This window comes from Rhinopithecus roxellana, chromosome 12 (assembly GCF_007565055.1).
Source record: "Rhinopithecus roxellana isolate Shanxi Qingling chromosome 12, ASM756505v1, whole genome shotgun sequence".
Classification (NCBI taxonomy): domain Eukaryota; kingdom Metazoa; phylum Chordata; class Mammalia; order Primates; family Cercopithecidae; genus Rhinopithecus; species Rhinopithecus roxellana.
This window is the reverse complement of record NC_044560.1, coordinates 10,576,573-10,593,564: the sequence shown is the minus strand read 5'-3', so window position 1 is coordinate 10,593,564 and position 16,992 is coordinate 10,576,573. Positions and strand designations below refer to the sequence as shown.

At 51.4% G+C, this 16,992-nt stretch overlaps 1 protein-coding gene and 1 long non-coding RNA gene across 3 annotated transcripts in view; one reads left to right on the top strand and one right to left on the bottom strand.

The window, feature by feature from the left end:
- The window catches only part of ALPL (alkaline phosphatase, biomineralization associated), a 72,137-nt gene that overhangs the window by 27,592 nt on the left and 27,553 nt on the right, over positions 1 to 16,992 (bottom strand). Inside the window, exon 1 of one of the 2 annotated variants that reach the window (XM_010364342.2) lies at positions 923 to 1,103. The exons of the other annotated variant lie outside the window; for it this stretch is intronic. The gene's annotated coding sequence lies outside the window, so the exon portion shown is untranslated. Of the gene's footprint in view, positions 1 to 922; positions 1,104 to 16,992 lie in introns of those variants that run through there. 2 annotated transcript variants of the gene reach the window in all.
- LOC115900665 lies at positions 929 to 1,841 on the top strand. The gene is made up of 3 exons (XR_004060319.1): positions 929 to 1,007; positions 1,223 to 1,527; positions 1,793 to 1,841. It is a non-coding gene; the product is annotated as an uncharacterized LOC115900665 (long non-coding RNA).

Below are 16,992 nucleotides of genomic sequence, written 5' to 3'. Positions count from 1 at the left end.
AGGAAAAAGATTTTTTCTTTTTCTTTTGTTTTTTTTTTTTTTTTGAGACGGAGTTTTGCTCTTGCTGCCCAGGCTGGAGTGCAACAGTGCAACCTCGGCTCACCGCAACCTCCACCTCCGGGGTTTAAGCAATTCTCCTGCCTCAGCCTCCTGAGTAGCTGGGACTACGGGCTTGCGCCACCATGCCTGGCCAATTTTGTATTTTTAGTAGAGATGGGGTTTTCTCCATGTCTCCATGTTGGTCAGGCTGGTCTCGAACTCCCAACCTCAGGTGATCTGTCTGCCTCAGCCTCCCAAAGTGCTGGGATTACAGGTGTGAGATGCCATGCCCATTCAAGATTTTTTTTTTAATTTAAAAATATAGAAAAAGAAAAGAAAAGAGAGAGAGAGAGAAAAGGAAGGAAGGAAGGAAGGAAGGAAGGAGGGAGGGAGGGAGGGAGGGAGGGAGGGAGGGAGGGAGGGAGGGAGGGAAGGAAGGAAGGAAGGAAGGAAGGAAGGAAGGAAGGAAGGAAGGAAGGAAGGAAGGAAGGAAGGAAGGAAGGGGAGGAGGAGAGGAGGAGAGAGAAAGAGAGAAAGAGAGAAAAAGAAACCACTACCACCAGAAGAAGGGATCTTGATTCAGCCTTAAAAACATGCAAGCTGCGCTCCAGTGCCAGAAGTGAGGGCTCTGGGGTAGGGGCTGGGGGTGGCAGTGCAGAGTGGAAATTAAAAGGAAATACCCCACACCTAACATCTAACAGCACTTAACTGTGAGGGAGTGGTAGAATTTGGAATTTCAGATGATTCCTACATTTTTTTTGTTCTACTTTATGGTTTCCCAACATTTCTATAGCAAATCCTAAAATCAGAAAAATGTTATTAACTGAATACAAAATACGAATACATTAAACTATTATTTAAAATCACTTAAAAACGAAGTCACCTCTTTCAGGAAGCCTCCAGGATGGTCACTCATTCCAATATAACACCACTCAGCTTCATGCCACCTCAAACACCGCGTTTTGAAGGTAATACCTCCCTTTTTGAAGGTAATATAATTCTTTCCTGGGCCATCTCAGCTGCCACACCGGGAGCTTCTAAGAGTGAGGACTTTGTCTTGTTTGTCTCTGCACTCCTAGTGCTTGGCACAGTAAATATTTACATCAGTTGAATGCCAATGCCCTAAGGAAGGAGGTGGGGGGAAGGGAAGAGCCATCCAAAATTCTCTCCTGTGTGTGTGCAGGAAAGTCCAAGAGTTCATGAAGGTCTTTAACTACCGGAAGGTCCGCTCACCGTTGGGGTGTAGACCGGCACAGTGCATGGGAAAACCAGCAGGACTACCAAAGCTGATCATCCGACCTGCACCCTGGGACTCGTTTCTCTCCAGCAGAATGTGCACATCAGCCCTGTTCATAATGGCTTCAAAACTGCCTCCATCTATGGCAGGCTGGATAATACACTGTGTGTGTTCACAACACAGAGACCACCACAGAGAGCAAGGAGAATGGATGATCTCCAGCTCTTCACAACATGAATGAATCCCACAAGGTAAGTTTGAGCAAAGGAAACTAAAACCAAGAGCACTTACAGTGTGATTCCGATGACAGAAAGTATAAAAACTAACCCAGGGTGTTGGGAAACAGAATGGAGGCTCCACGTGGAGGGTATGGAAACAGGAAAGGGCTGCTGGGGTGCTGGTGCGGTTCTGTTTATGATTGATCTGGGTGGGTGGGTGCTGGTTACACAGTGGGTTCAGCTGTCAATGTATAATGCACACATTTTTCTCTATGTGTGTTTTATTTCAATAAAATAGGCCGGGCGCGGTGGCTCAAGACTGTAATCCCAGCACTTTGGGAGGCCGAGATGGGCGGATCATGAGGTCAGGAGTTCGAGACCATCCTGGCTAACACGGTGAAACCCCGTCCCTACTAAAAAAAATACAAAAAGCTAGCCGGGCGAGGTGGCGGGCGCCTGTAGTCCCAGCTACTCAGGAGGCGGAGGCAGGAGAATGGCGTAAACCCGGGAGGCGGAGCTTGCAGTGAGCTGAGATCCGGCCACTCCACTCCAGCCTGGGCGACAGAGCGAGACTCCGTCTCAAAAAAATAAATAAATAAAAAATAAATAAATAAATACTACTCTTTGGGAGCTTATATGAACAATCTATAAAGGACACTGACAAAATGAAAGCAAGCCTATGTACTGCACTCCACAGCTTATAAAGAATTTCACCATGATGTTTCACTAATAAACTACGCAGTGGACAGAAAAGGACCTATCATGTCCTTTCACAGATGAGAAAACCAAGGCTCTGGAAGGACAAGTGACTTGCCCAAGGTTACCCACAGGAAGCTGCACAGCAGAAACCTGACCACAGGGTTCCTGATTCTGGAATTAGCAATCAGGTTACCATCAGTCACCCCCTCCAGAGGAAGGGATTTCTGTTGCTCCCAAGTGTAAAATGAGGGTTCTGACGTTTGACACATGGATAGATTCATGTAACCACCACCATCACCATCAGGACCCAGAACAGCTCCGCCACCCCAAAAATCTCCCTTACGTTCTTTATAGTTACACAATCCGCCCATCCCTAAACCTGGCGATCCCTGATCTGTCCTCCACCACTGTGTTTTTGATAGGTAGGGTATTAAATCCACAGACCAATGTGGGAGGGTTTATGTCTCTAGCACGTGGAGTCGCCCACTCATTCAGTCAGAGTTCTTCAGGTCTATCAGCACTCTGTAGTCTTCAGCCTGTAGATCTTGGATATGTTGTGTTAGGTTTATACCTATAGGTTCCATCGTGTAATGGTTAGCACTCTGGACTCTGAATCCAGATTTATACCTATGAATTTCGCTTTCTGGGGAACTATTGTAAATGGCAATGTTTCTGAAATTGTTCATTACTAGTACATAAAAATACTACTGAGTCAAGTGCGATGGCTCACACCTGTACTCCCAGCACTTTGAGAGGCTGAGGCGGGTGGATCACTTAAGGTCAGGCGTTTGAGACCAGTCTGGCCAACATGGTGAAACTCTCTCTACTAAAAATACAAAAATTAGCCGGGCATGGTGGTGTGCACCTGTTATCCCAGTTACTTGAGAGGCTGAGACAGGAGAATCGCTTGAACCCAGGAGGTGGAGTTTGCAGTGAGCTGAGATCGAGATCGCACCACTGCACTCCAGCCTGGGCGACAGAGCAAGACTCCATCTCAAAAAAAAAGAAAAAGAAAAAAGCATTCAGCCTTTCAGCATTTGGGGTGGTCTTCTGAGGCATGAGGTGGAGTAGATTTTGTGGCGACAATCAGGAACTTGTTTTTGGAAATGTTGAGCTGGAGATGTCTTTTGGAAGTGGAGACACTAAAGAGGCAGCTGAATATTTGAGTCTGGCATTTGAGAAAGAAGTCTGGGTTAGAGGTAAAAATCTGGGAATCACAGGCACAGAGGTAGTGGTTAATACCCTGATGAAACTTGACGTGCTCATCAAGGGAGAGGGGTATTGAAAAGAATTTCTTTTTTTTTTTTGAGACGGAGTCTGGCTCTGTCACCCAGGCTGGAGTGCGGTGGCCGGATCTCAGCTCACTGCAAGCTCCGCCTCCCAGGTTCACTCCATTCTCCTGCCTCCGCCTCCCGAGTAGCTGGGACTACAGGCGCCCGCCTCGTCGCCCGGCTAGTTTTTTGTATTCTTTAGTAGAGACGGGGTTTCACCGTATTAGCCAGGATGGTCTCGATCTCCTGACCTTGTGATCCGCCCGTCTCGGCCTCCCAAAGTGCTGGGATTACAGGCTTGAGCCACCGCGCCCGGCCGAAAAGAATTTCTTTAATCTGATAAAGGCTTTATGCCAAAAACCTGCAGAAACCATCATACTCACTGGAGAAAGCTTTGGCTCCTTTTAACGCTGGCTTATGATGGTGAGGAGCTGGGGCAGCCTCGTTGTCCATAACTAGCGAAACAAATTAGTAAGGAGTGGTGGAGGCCATGTCTGTGTGGCAGTGGTATTAAAACTAGACGTCAAAACAGCAGCATGGTGGAGTCTAAAGGCAGAGGACCGAGTGATGAATGTAAAGAATCAAACGCAGTATATGTAAGTACAAACCACTCCCACGGACAGAACACTGTGTAACGTACAAGGACACTTACAAATCCAAAGCCGTATTACGTACATTAGCATCGGGACTTCAGGGAGCTGTGGGAATGGCAGTGGGGAGGCAGGGAGCGGGGACAAAGGAAAAAATGAATAAATAAAACAAGAACTGAGAGCTCATTTGGGTATGTCATATGCTAAGAGAGATAACGCATCCCACTCTCTCTGCACCTAGGGTCCAAAACAGGTGAGTGAATAAAGAAAAATAAATGTGTAGAGTGACCCGGGAACTCTGAAAGGCTCATCCAGCCCCACGTGATTATTCTTTTGGTTATTGGTTTGTCTCTCCTCCCTGCTAGCCTGAAGCTCTATGAGCGTAAAGACCATCATCTTACCCATCTCTGCATCCCGAGTGCTTGCACATGGCAGCAGTTTCCTAAGTGCCACCAGTTCAGGCTGGGATGCTCTGAATTTTGGCCCCAGGGATACATTGAGATAGGCTTGGCCTGGAGGCAGGTGCCTTCTCCCATAGCCTCTGCTCAGGACAAGGAGCGGGTGGGGACCTGGGAAAGCCTTCAGAACCCAGAGCCTCCCTGCTGGCCCCACCCCTCAGACCCCTCCCCCTTGCAGAGGCTCCTGGCTGCTCTCTGGCAGCCCTGGAAGTGGAGGGGCCCAGTTTGGGGCTGCGGGGGCCCCGGCTGCCCACCACCCTCCGCCAATGTCCTGTCAGCTTAAAATGGGGCCTCCGGGTGTGTGTCAGCCCCATCGCCACCCCCTCCCTCCCTTCTCTGCTGGGCTCCCGGCTCCTCTGTAGCCTGATTATAGAAGCCCGGGCTAGGCTGTGGCTCCAGAAGAGCAGCTACTTGGCAGTGCAGTGGCGGGGGCTGAGGGGCCAGGCAGGCCTTGGCTCTGAGGACTGATTCAGCAATCCGGGCAGAGGGCCCAGGGGCATCCCGGAGTGGGGCACAAAGCCAGCCCTGGGCTGCATCTCAGAAGATCTGGGGCAAATGATAGAAGAATGGGACAAACGTGTCACTACCGTTTCTTCGGCCCTCATGTCGCACTCAGCCCCATGCTGTTTACATCCCTGATCTCACAATAAGGATGAACAGCCCCCGTTTTGTAGTTTAGGAAACCGAGCAGAGGGTCTGGCTAGTCTTCAACCACACTCCATTCAAGCCCAGGCTGACTCCAGGGCTCAACCTCTCCAGGCCTCAGTTTCCCCCTCATGAAGAGTAAGAGAGACGAGTGCCCCGCTGGCTCCATCCCACAAGAATAAGGGAAGCCAAACGAGCTTAGGGCGAGGTATTTGGCAGTGAGGGGAGTCAGGCCAGGTGAGTTCCCCTACCTGAGCGGCCTGGCCAGGCGGCAGGTGAAGAAACAAAGGAGGCCCAGGACCAGCCCTAGAAGGAGGAGGCTGAGGGCCACCATGAGGATCACATCCAGGACGGGGGACAGGAGGGCCATCTTGAGGCAAAGAGGGCCCCTGGGAGCGGCCACCACGGCCCGCACAGTCAGTCACACTAGCTCCAAAGCCCTGGGTCAGTGGCCGTGACCTGCTTTATCCCTAAATTAATCTTTGTGGATTAGTCAGGCGGGATGAAATGGGGTGCTGGGGTGGTGGAAGGGGGAGCAGGCTCTCCCATTTGAGCCCCAGGGGAGGACCCAATGCTTGTTCACTCAACTGTGTTCATTCATTCCTCACTCGCAAATACCTACGGAGCTCCTACTGGGTATCTCTGTGCTAGGTTCTAGGGAAACAGTCGGGAACAGGACAGACATAGTTTCTGACAGCTTGGAGGTAACTGACCAACCAGTGTAGACAAAGCACCTACTATGTGCTAGACATTGTGCCAGGTGCCCTGTGGGGTAAAAACACAGAAAGAAGGGAACCCCTTGGCTAGTAGCAGAAGTTTTCCCTTAACAGCAGCAGCTGCTCCAGCCCATCTATGAGCCCAGAAATCTGAGTTGGTGCTTACCCCAGTCAGAGGGATGCACCCATGTTCGGAAGAAGACAAACTGCTCTTATTGAGCACCTACTGTGTACCAGGCCCCATCTGGGCTAGAGACTAGTATCCCCATTTGCAGAGAAACAGAGGCTCAGAGGTGCAATGGTGGAGCTGGGATTTAAGCCCAAATCTGCTGGTCTCCATGGCCTGTACCTCAGAACTGAGATAGCAGCAGCCTAGGGAGGCTTTAGTCAAGCCCTGCCAGGCGCTGGCCTAAAGCCAGCAGTCACCCAGGAGGCAGCACACACAGGCCGGAGGTGGACGAGCAGTTGCCAGCACGGAGTGGTCTTTTCTGCTTCCAAAATTGTCCCCCTAACCCAGATCCAGTCTCTCCCAAAACATCCCATGAAGTCAGGAGAGTGGTTATGATTCCCACCTCACAGATTCAGAAATGGCCCAGAGAGGTCAAGCCACGTGACACAGGCACAGCTGTGCACCATTAGACCAGGCCTTTTCCAGTCATGCTTCCTGCCTCCTGGTACACCTCAGATCCCATGGCACAAAATACCCAAGGTCAGGGGAGACACTTTTACCCTCTTGGTGCCAAGGAAAGTCCCCTCTTCTTGACCGCAGAAAGGCCACTGACCTCACCGTAACAGGAAAACGAATTTCGTTACTCCATTACGCCCTTTTCTTTCTCAACATTCCCGTAACTCAAATTGCATCAGATCCTCACAACATCCTAGTGATACTGGCAGGGTGGGGATTATTAGCCCTACTGATAAAAGAAAACCTTCAGCTGAATTACATTTAACAGAGTTGCCTGCAATCCCAGCACTTTGGGAGGCCGAGGTGTGTGGATCAAGAGGTCAGGAGATTGAGACCATCCTGGCTAACATGGTGAAACCCCGTGTCTACTGAAAATACAAAAATTAGCTGGGCATGGTGATGTGTGCCTATAATCCCAGCTACTCGGGAGGCTGAGGCAGGAGAATCGCTTGAACTAGAGAGTTGGAGGTTGCAGTGAGCTGAGATCGTGCCACTGCACTCCAGTCTGGCAACAGAGCGAGACTCTGTCTCAAAATATATAAATAAAATAAAACAAAACAAAATAAATTTAGAAGAGTTTAATTGAGCAATGAACAATCTGCAAATTAGGCAGCCTCCTGAGCCAGAGTAGGCACCAGCGCAGCCACTTGGTAGAAGATTTATGGACAGAAAAGTAAAGTGAAGTACAGAAGACAGAAGTGAGGTGCAGTCAGATTGGTTACAGCTTAGCACTTGTCTTATTTGAACATGGTTTGAACAGATGGCTACATTTGATTGACTAAAACTTGGTAATTGGTGGCTGGGCACAGTGGCTCACTCCTATAATCCCAGCACTTTGGGAGGCTGAGGAGGGCGGATCACCTGAGGTTGGGAGATGGAGACCAGCCTGGCCAACATGGTGAAACCCTGTCTCTACTAAAAATACAAAAATTAGCCGGGCGTGGTGGCAGGCGCCTGTAATCCTAGCTACCTGGGTGGCAGAGGCAGGAGAATCGCTTGAACCCGGGTGGTGGAGGTTGCAGTGAGCTGAGATCACAACACTGCACTCCAGTCTGGGTGACAGAGCAAGACTTTGTCAAAAAAAAAAAAAAAAAAGTGGTGATTGGCACAAGTGTAGGCTATAGTCTGCTTATACCTCTATTACTTATAGTTTACAATGTACAGAGAAACCGTTAGGCTGAACTTAAAATATGTAAGAAAGCAGCATTAGGCTAGACTTGATTTAATAATTCCCTTCTTTTAGTTATTTTTTAAATTTTGAGACATTGACCAAAACTTGAGTCACTGATGTCACTATCACCATTGTAAATGTACTAATTTGGTCTTGAAACCCACTGGGAAACAGCAGGGCAGGGGGTTTTGTAAGGTGGGAATAAAGACTTTAGGTTTTTTCTTTAAGGGTTAGAAGGTATTTTTTTTTTAATGTTGGAATGTCCTGTTTACAAGAAGACAAAACAAAACAAAACCTGGTTTTAGCATTTACGTGTTCTTTTTAAAGTTTTAGTTTGATGATATCACATTTAGCACAAGTGACTCTATTTAGGTTTCGTCTGGTCTGTTGGGGCCTAGAGTATGCGTTTAGTCCAAACAATAGCCTCTCATAATTTTGTTTTTGTTTTGAGACAGTTTCGCTTTGTTGCTCGGGCTGGCATGCAGTGGTATGATCTTGGCTCACTGCAACCTCCGCCTTCCAGGTTCAAGCAATTCTCATGCCTCAGCCTCCTGAGTAGCTGGGACTACAGGCGCATGCCATCATGCCCAGCTGATTTTCTGTACTTTTTAGCAGAAATGGGGTTTCACCATGTTGCCCAGGCTGTTCTTGAACTCCTGAGCTCAGGCAATCCACCTGCCTCGGCCTCCCAAAGTGCTAGGATTACTTTGGGTGTGAGCCACCACACCCAACTCATCATTTTCTTTTAAAATTCCCCCTTTTTGGTCAGGTTCTCACTTCGGTGAGAGCGTGACCCAAACTTAGGGCCTTAGCACCACTCTCAGTCACCACATTTTGAAACCAAGGCCTAGCAGTGAAGTCACTGGGTCAACCGTCACACAGCCAGCAAATCTGATCCAAGCCCAGGCTCCACCCTTCCCAGGTGTGGGAGGCTGGGTCAGTCCCTGCGCCTCCAAAACTGTTTCCTTCGGCGTCTAACATTGGTTTCCCATTCAAGAACTACGGTGCACCAGGTGCTGACTGTGGCACACCTGACCTGCTGTGTCCTCATTAACAACCCTGAGAGTGAGACGGAGCTGTCCCCCTCTACAGGTCCCCCTCTACGGACCAGTTGACCGTGGTGAAGATGGCCCAGGATCACATCGATGGCACGCACTGGGCCAGGCTCTACACAGGCCTCCATATGGGACCGACCCAGGGACATCCCTCTGCCAAGCTCTCTCCACATCAGCTCAGCCGGGGGCCTTCCCCACCCAGCCCCCAGGCCTGCTCCAAGGACACCCTCCAAGGCTCCACCATGCAGCCTAATAAACTGATGTGCCCCCAGGGAGCATCACCTGGTATGCCCCAGCTTGTACCTGGCAGGACTCACAGGGTCTGGTATTTGCCCTTAGGGAGCCCCCGGTATAGAGCACACAGCCCCAGACTGTCCCAGACTGTCTGGGCTGGGAAGGTCTTTTGTGATTTTCCCAAATGCCCCGGACCAACAAAAATCACTTGAGGTGCTTATGGAAAAAGTCTTATTCCCAAGTGGTTATCTTGGGAGGAGGATTGACTAGGCAGTGCGGGGGCAATGGAAATGTTCTTTTTTTTTTTTCAGATGGAGTTTCGCTCTTGTCGCCAAGCCTGTAGTGCAATGGCGCGATCTCGGCTCACCACAACCTCCACCTCCCAGGTTCAAGCGCTTCTCATGCCTCAGGCTCCCGAGTAGCTAGGACTACAGTATTTCTGCCCGGCCGGAAATGCTTTTTATCATGACCTGAGAGGTACTTAAACGTCGGTACTTTTGTGAAAAGTTATCAAGGGGCTAATTGTCCCTACTCTGTCTATATCACGAGGTTTCTGGGGAGGAGCTGATGAGATTTCAATAAAGGGAGTGTTGGGGAAAAAGGGCTTAGTGGAGGGATGTGACTATATTCAAGTTTAAAAAGAGAGATTAGAGAGACAACAACCCCCTAAATAAATTCCTACTTCTCCTACCCCAGACCTACTAAGTCAGAATCTCCCAGGTCAGGGCCTGGAAAGCTGTTTTTTATTTTTTGTTTTGAGACAGGGTCTTACTCTGTTGCCCAGGTTGGAGTGCAGTAGCATGATCATAGTGCACTACAGCCTCAAGCGATCCTCCTGCCTCAGCCTCCCAAGTAGCTGGGACTACGGGCATACATTACCACATTTGGTTAATATTCACATTTTTAAAATAGAGGTGGGGTCTCACTATGTTGCCCAGGCTAGTCTTTAACTCCTGGGTTCAAGTGATCTTCCTGCCTCAACCTCCCAAAATGCTTGGATTACAGGCATAAGCCACTGTGCCCAGCTGGAAGCTGTATTTTTTTTGGGGGGGGGAGGTGGTGGGGAGGATGGAATCGTGCTCTGTTGCCCAAGCTGGAGTGCAGTGGCGCGATCTCAGCTCACTGCAACCTCCACCTCCTGAGTTCAAGCGATTCTCATGCCTTAGCCTCCCTAGTAGCTGGGATTGTAGGCGCCCACCACCATCCCTGGCTAATTTTTGTTTTTAGTAGAGACAGGGTTTCACCATGTTGGCCAAGCTGATCTTGAACTCCTGGCCTCACGTGATCTGCCCGCAGCCTTGGCCTCCCAAAGTGCTGGGATTACAGGCGTGAGCCACTGTGCCTGGCTGGAAGCTATATTTTTAACAAGTCATTTTCTGAGCAGATTCATTTGGGAAACTTTGTCTTAGAGATCATCCCATTGTCCAAATGGGAAGACTGAGGCCTAAAGAGGAGGAAAGCCTTGCCCGGTGAGAGGAACCACTACAAGCAGACCCTGCATCTCCCAGCTGCTCCCCACCAGAGACACTCACAGGGAACTGAGTCAGCCTGGAGCCAGCATCCCCTAGCCTGTCAGCTGGGCCTTCTGGGCTCTTCCAAGGAGCTGTGGCTGGAGAGGAGTGCTGAGTCGCCCTTGTGTCCCTGGTGGGCATGGGGAATGAGGCAGGGGCTGAGGGGCACCTGTGTAGCTGCCTAGGGAGGGAGCCCTGCTGAAGACCAACCCAGTAACATTTCAGCTGCAGAGTCATAGGGACGGGACATGGAATTCCTCTCTCCACCAAGCCCAGCATCTGTGGCAAGCCTTGCTGGCTAGGACTGTATTCATTACTGGAGGAAGTTATTTATGGCTGTCATGAAGAGCTGGATGAAGTGCTTGGGCAGGAATGTGTGGTGGTTTCAGAATGGGCTGCAGGTCAGATCCAAGGAAGGACTTCCCTAGAGGGCCGTGGGCCAGTGCTGGGGATATAGCAAGGCTCAGACTTCTAGCCGCTGACAGCACCCCATCCTGGCAGGAAACAAATGTGGAAGCGCCCCGGAGGCCTGGTGCCAAGCCACTGCATCTTTACGGCTCTGATGAGAAGCCAGCTGTCCGCTGAGCGCTCCCAGCCTCAACACCTCTGCACACCGTGCTTCCCAGCCTAGAATGTTCCATGCTGTCCAACCAATGAATCCCTCCCCCTGCCCTCTCCCTACCCCACTCCAGCCCAGACAGCAGTTTCGGCTCCTCCCCAAGCTCCCAGAGCCCAGTGCCATGAAGCCCTTGGTGGCATTGATCAGAGCCTTAGAGAATCGCCGGTTGTCACCCTCTTGCCATGATGAGCTCCTAGGGAGCTGGAATCCTGCTCTGCTGATGGCAGCAGCCCCGTGGCTGGCAGAGGCCAGCACGGGTGGCCAGGGAACGTCACTAGGTGGAAGGATGACGGGGTCAGAGGGTGGGTGGCTGAAGAGACAGCTCAGCAGAGTGAAGATGGATGCTGGAGCCAGGTTGCCTGGGTTCCGATCCTGCCTCTGCCCCTCACCAGCTGGGCAGCTCAGGGCAGGTGACCTTACCCCTCCACATCTAATAGAAGCCACTGCATTGTTGTAAGGATGCCTTCACACACACAAGGGCGTAAAACGGAGGCTGGGATGTGGTAGGTGCTGAGTGAATGTCAGTCAGGAGCTATGGTTATGGGGAGGGGGAGCAAATGGGGTGGATAGACTGCGGGGCAGAGATAGGCAAGTGGGGCAGATGAGGGGCTGGAACTGAGAAGGGATGGACCCTTCCCTGCGCACTCGGTCAAGCCGCCATGTGCTCTGGGATTTCCCAGAGACCTGTTCACCTGGATGGCTGCCACCACAAAGGGCTCTGCTCCCCAAGCACGGCCTGGTCGAGAGCAGGCCCTCTGCCTGCCTCATCTCACTACATGCCCCATCTCCAGCCCCATTTTACAGGCGAGGAGGGTGAGGCTCTGACCTTCTGTCACTTACTCAAGGCCACAGAGCAGAGCTGGAATCAGAAACCCCAAGGGTCTGGGTTCTGGAGCCAAAGCTTCCCTGGGGGTCCCTGAGGCTCCAGGACAGTCATGATGCCCCAAACCAACTCTGTGGGCAAAGGACTGAAGCCAGAGGACTGGTGGCAGGAGAGACAGCAACAGGCAGGCACGCGAGGGAGATCACAGGGTAGGGGACAGCAGGGCCCACAGACACCATGCCTGGGGCCTGCAGTGCCCAGGCAGGGGTGGGGGGTGGGGCATGGCTGCTTTGCAGGTACACAGCCTTCTGCCATGCTACGGAAAGGACATATTCTGCCCCAGGCCACCTCGCTCTGCGCCAAGCCTAGATGCCAAGTACAGAAAGCGGTGGGGGAGGGTGGCACATGCTCTGTGCATCTGAGGTGTTCGCCAACCACCTCCTCCAGCACTTCCCTCAGCACTCTGCAGGGGGAGCCTCCCTGGTACTAGGAGACATGGCCGTCCCATCCTTGCTCTCAGAAACAACAAGAAAAGGAAGGCACAGGCAGGGCGCGGTGGCTCACACCTGTAATCCCAGCACTTTGGAAGGCGGAGGTGGGCGGATCACAAGGTCAGGAGATTGAGACCATCTTGACTAACACGGTGAAACCCGTCTCTACTAAAAATATACAAAAAATTAGCCAGGTGTGGTGGTGGGTACCTGTAGTCCCAGCCACTCGGGAGGCTGAGGCAGGAGAATGGCGTGAACCCAGGAGGCGGAGCTTGCAGTGAGCTGAGATGGCGCCACTGCGCTCCAGCCTGGGCAACACAGTGAGACTCCATCTCAAAGAAAAGAAAAGGAAGGCACAGAGAGGGTACACAACCTCCCCAGTGTCACACAGCACATCAGGGGCAGGGATAAGTCTCCTCACTCACTTACTAGCTGAGGATTTGGGGGGCCAATTACTAGAAAGGCAAGGCAGTGTTCAAGGCACAGCGTGGATGCCAATGTCTTGGACTTCCATACGTAGTGATTTGCGGCAACTGATGAAAATATTTCAAACTGAGACTATTTTAGAAAAATTCTATTTTACGTATTTTGTCATTGTATTCATAAGAGTAATAATAACAAAACTTTTCATAGACCTTACTATGTGCCAGGCATTGTTTAGAACCTATATTAACTCACAACAACCTTCAAGGTAAGCACTATTATTATTCCCATTTTACAGATGACAAAACAGAAGCACAGAGAGGTTAAGGAGCATGCCCAAGGTCACACAGCCAATAAGTGAGCGAGCCAGAATTCAGCCTTACTTGGGGATGTTTCTGTCTCCCAGGACTAAGCATAAACTCCTGAAACAGGAGGCAAGACTGGAAACAAATCACCATTTGCCCTCTCTGCAATATGTACATTACACGTACACATTATACTTTTGCAGATGAAGGAATTGCATGCAGCTGCTATTTGATTCATACTCACTACACTCTGTTCCCAAATGTTATTTCATTGTATCTGCACCAGGGTTCCCAGTGGGTGGGCTTCCTACAATCCTAACTTTATAGGAGAGGTGAGGTGACTTGCTGGAGGTCACACAGCAAGAGAGAGTCACATCTAGGGTCCAGTCTCTTCTGATCTTTTTTTTTTTTGAGACGGAGTCTCTCTCTGTTGCCCAGGCTGGAGTGCAGTGGCCGGATCTCAGCTCACTGCAAGCTCCGCCTCCCGGGTTTACACCATTCTCCCGCCTCAGCCTCCTGAGTAGCTGGGACCACAGGCGCCCGCCACCTCGCCCAGCTAGTTTTTTGTATTTTTTAGTAGAGACGGGGTTTCACCGTGTTAGCCAGGATGGTCTCGATCTCCTGATCTCGTGATCCGCCCGTCTCGGCCTCCCAGAGTGCTGGGATTACAGGCTTGAGCCACCGCGCCCGGCCTTCTTCTGATCTTTGCACAGTATCTTGTAGCCAGCCCTGCAGTGGAAATCAGTTAGGGCTTGCAGTGGCAGGGAGGGGAGGATCCCAGATTCAAGACCTGGCTCTGCCCCTGGCCAGGTGGGCACCCCCTGGACACCCCCGCCCATAATCCACTCCTTCAGCCCATCCTCAAGACAGGGTACTGGCCAATCCCAGCTCTTCCCACTCCCCTCCCGGTAGCAGAGGATGTGTCCATTGTGCAGATGGCCCTGCACAGGCCCTGTGAGAGGAGGCTGAGGCGCCGGGCTGTGGGAAAAGGGACAATGAACTTGTAGCTTGCTGGGCAGCGGCCAGCACAAGCCGAATCCCTGGGTGGCGGGCGCAGAGGGCTCAGGTCAGAGGAGGAAGGACGCGGGTGTTCCCAGAGACAGTGCTCAGGGCAGCTGGGCTCCAGATAACAGCGTTCCTCGCATTCCCAGAGGACGCTCCAGCCGGCAGCAGAAGGTTCCCGGTGGCTTTTGCGTTTGATCTCCGCGGCGACCTTGGGACACAGCAGGGCAGGGCTGACGCCGAGAGCCCCAGACAGGAAACTGGGGCCTGTGGAGGTGAGGTCCCACCCAAGGGCACACAGCTCAGCAGGCCCCCGTTGACCTTGGGCACATCACCTCACCCATCAAATGGGGACCATCCTGGTGAGAGCCTACGTCATTGGAGGAACAAGAATTCAGTGAGACAATAAACAAGGAGGGAAAGACCCTGGGGCCTGGTACGCATTAAACAATAGGTGTTAGTTAGCCAGAAGTAACAGTGATCACGAGTGTGCTGGGCATTGCTCTAAGCGCTTTACACGAAAATCCATCTGAGCGGCCGGGCGCGGTGGCTCAAGCCTGTAATCCCAGCACTTTGGGAGGCCGAGACGGGCGGATCACGAGGTCAGGAGATCAAGACCATCCTGGCTAACATGGTGAAACCCCGTCTCTACTAAAAATACAAAAAGCTAGCCGGGCGACCTGGCGGGCGCCTGTAGTCCCAGCTACTCGGGAGGCTGAGGCAGGAGAATGGCGTGAACCCAGGAGGCGGAGCTTGCAGTGAGCTGAGATCCGGCCACTGCACTGCAGCCTGGGCGACAGAGCGAGACTCCGTCTCAAAAAAAAAAAAAAAAAAAAAAAAAAAAAGAAAATCCATCTGGTCCTCACACCAACACCCTCATTGCTCCCAGTGTACAGAAAAGTCAAGGAATTTGGCCAAGGTCACATAGCTACCAACAGGACCCAAAGAGGAAGAGGGAGAAACTCTATGCAGCACCTACTACACACTGGGGGCTTTTCCCCCAGTCTTCCAATTCCAGTGAAGTGCAAATGATCAGCTAGGGCTCAGGAGGAAAAACCAAGACTCAGAAAAAGGAGGGAGGTTCAGGGTCACAAAGCAACCGCATGGGAGGGCTGAGAGTCAGGCCAGGCCTGTCCAGCTCCACGTCCAGTGTACGTGCCACGCCCATCTCAGTCACATGCCATGACAACCTCGGTCACCAATGGCAGAGCTCGTGCCTCAGCCATCCCAGGCACAGGGAGCCCTGCCTCAGTGGGGTTGCATGAGCTCACTCTGCCGGGGTGTAGGGGGAGGGAGGGGGGAGGTCCTAGCAATAAGAGCTGTAGGAAGCCATGCCTGGCTGCTGCCCTGTTACTGGTCCTCATGTCATGCTCCTGTCTCAGCTCCCCGTGGACTTTCCCGTGATCGCAGCTTCCTGGGGGCCTCTTATATCTAGTCAGAGTGCCCGTTCCACAAAGGGAGGGGCTTCAGTCACGTTGGCCTCTGCCTCCCAGGTCAGCTCCTCTGGGTTTATAATTCTGCACAGAGAGGCTGAGATCAGTGGTGGCAGTCCAGGGTTACAAGTCAGAGTCCTCGCTGAATATTCAAGGGCTGTTTCCTTGGCCATAGAGCAGGGATAATAAACTCCATTCTGCCTCCCGTATCGGCGTCTTGGAAGGGAAGGAACCTTGCAAATCAAAAAGTACAATGCAGAAGTTTCTACGGCTCTCCACTGCGCTCCCTCTGGTGAGTGGAGTGGACATCTACTGTCATTTTTGGCCACCCAGAGTCTGTTTCCCCTTCCTAACAATACCACCAAGTTTCCTTGGGAAGTGACCCTCCCCCTTTCAGCCTGGTTTGGGTGGGACTGGTCCCACCTCCAGCTCCAGGTGGACCCTGACTGGCTCCAGCTGAAAGACTGTCTGCCTACTGGGTCATGAGGGTGTGAAGTGGTGGGGAGGGGCGCTTTGTGTAGCCTGAGGAGGAAGCAACCTCTCAGAGATGGACTAGAGAAAGGTAGAGACCTTGAGTCTTTGATAGCATCACTTGGGCTCCTAGATGCAGCCATGCCTGAAGCCTTCCTCTGAACATCCTGGCTACATGAGCCAATTAATTTCCCCATTGTGTGTCTTGGCTTTTGTGTTACTTGGAACAGAGAGTCTGACCTCAGAACTACAGCTCAGCGAGTTTTTCGCAGCCCCTTAGATTGTGAACAACCAAATCAGGTCATTCATATTCTGCCAACTGTTTCTGCCAGAGGAAAAATCTTGCAAACAAGCTAAAGCTGACAACTTTCAAGTATGTGGTAATGTAAGAGTCCAACTTCCTACAAGTCACTTTCTACTTGGAATCTATAAACTTGTAGAATTACAGAAAGTTTTGGGGCTGGACTTGCCTAACAGCCCTGCAGGACTCGGATCCTCACTTTATGCAGGTTGTTGTCCATTGAGTTTAACAACCCTCCATCCTGGCTAACACAGTGAAACCCCGTCTCTACTAAAAAAAATACAAAAAACTAGCTGGGCGAGGTGGTGGGCGCCTGTAGTCCCAGCTACTCGGGAGGCTGAGGCAGGAGAATGACGTAAACCCAGGAGGCGGAGCTTGCAGTGAGCTGAGATCCGGCCACTGCACTCCAGCCTGGGCGACAGAGTGAGACTCCGCCTCAAAAAAAAAAAAAAGAAAATCAGAACAACCCTTTGACCACCAGGTTCCATGTGTCTATTGTGTGCCAGCCCTGTGACAGGACCTGCAGGTACAAGCTCTGCCTTCCATGCCCTTCAGTCTGGTAATGACCGGTTATAATTCACCTTTCTAGTAGGTT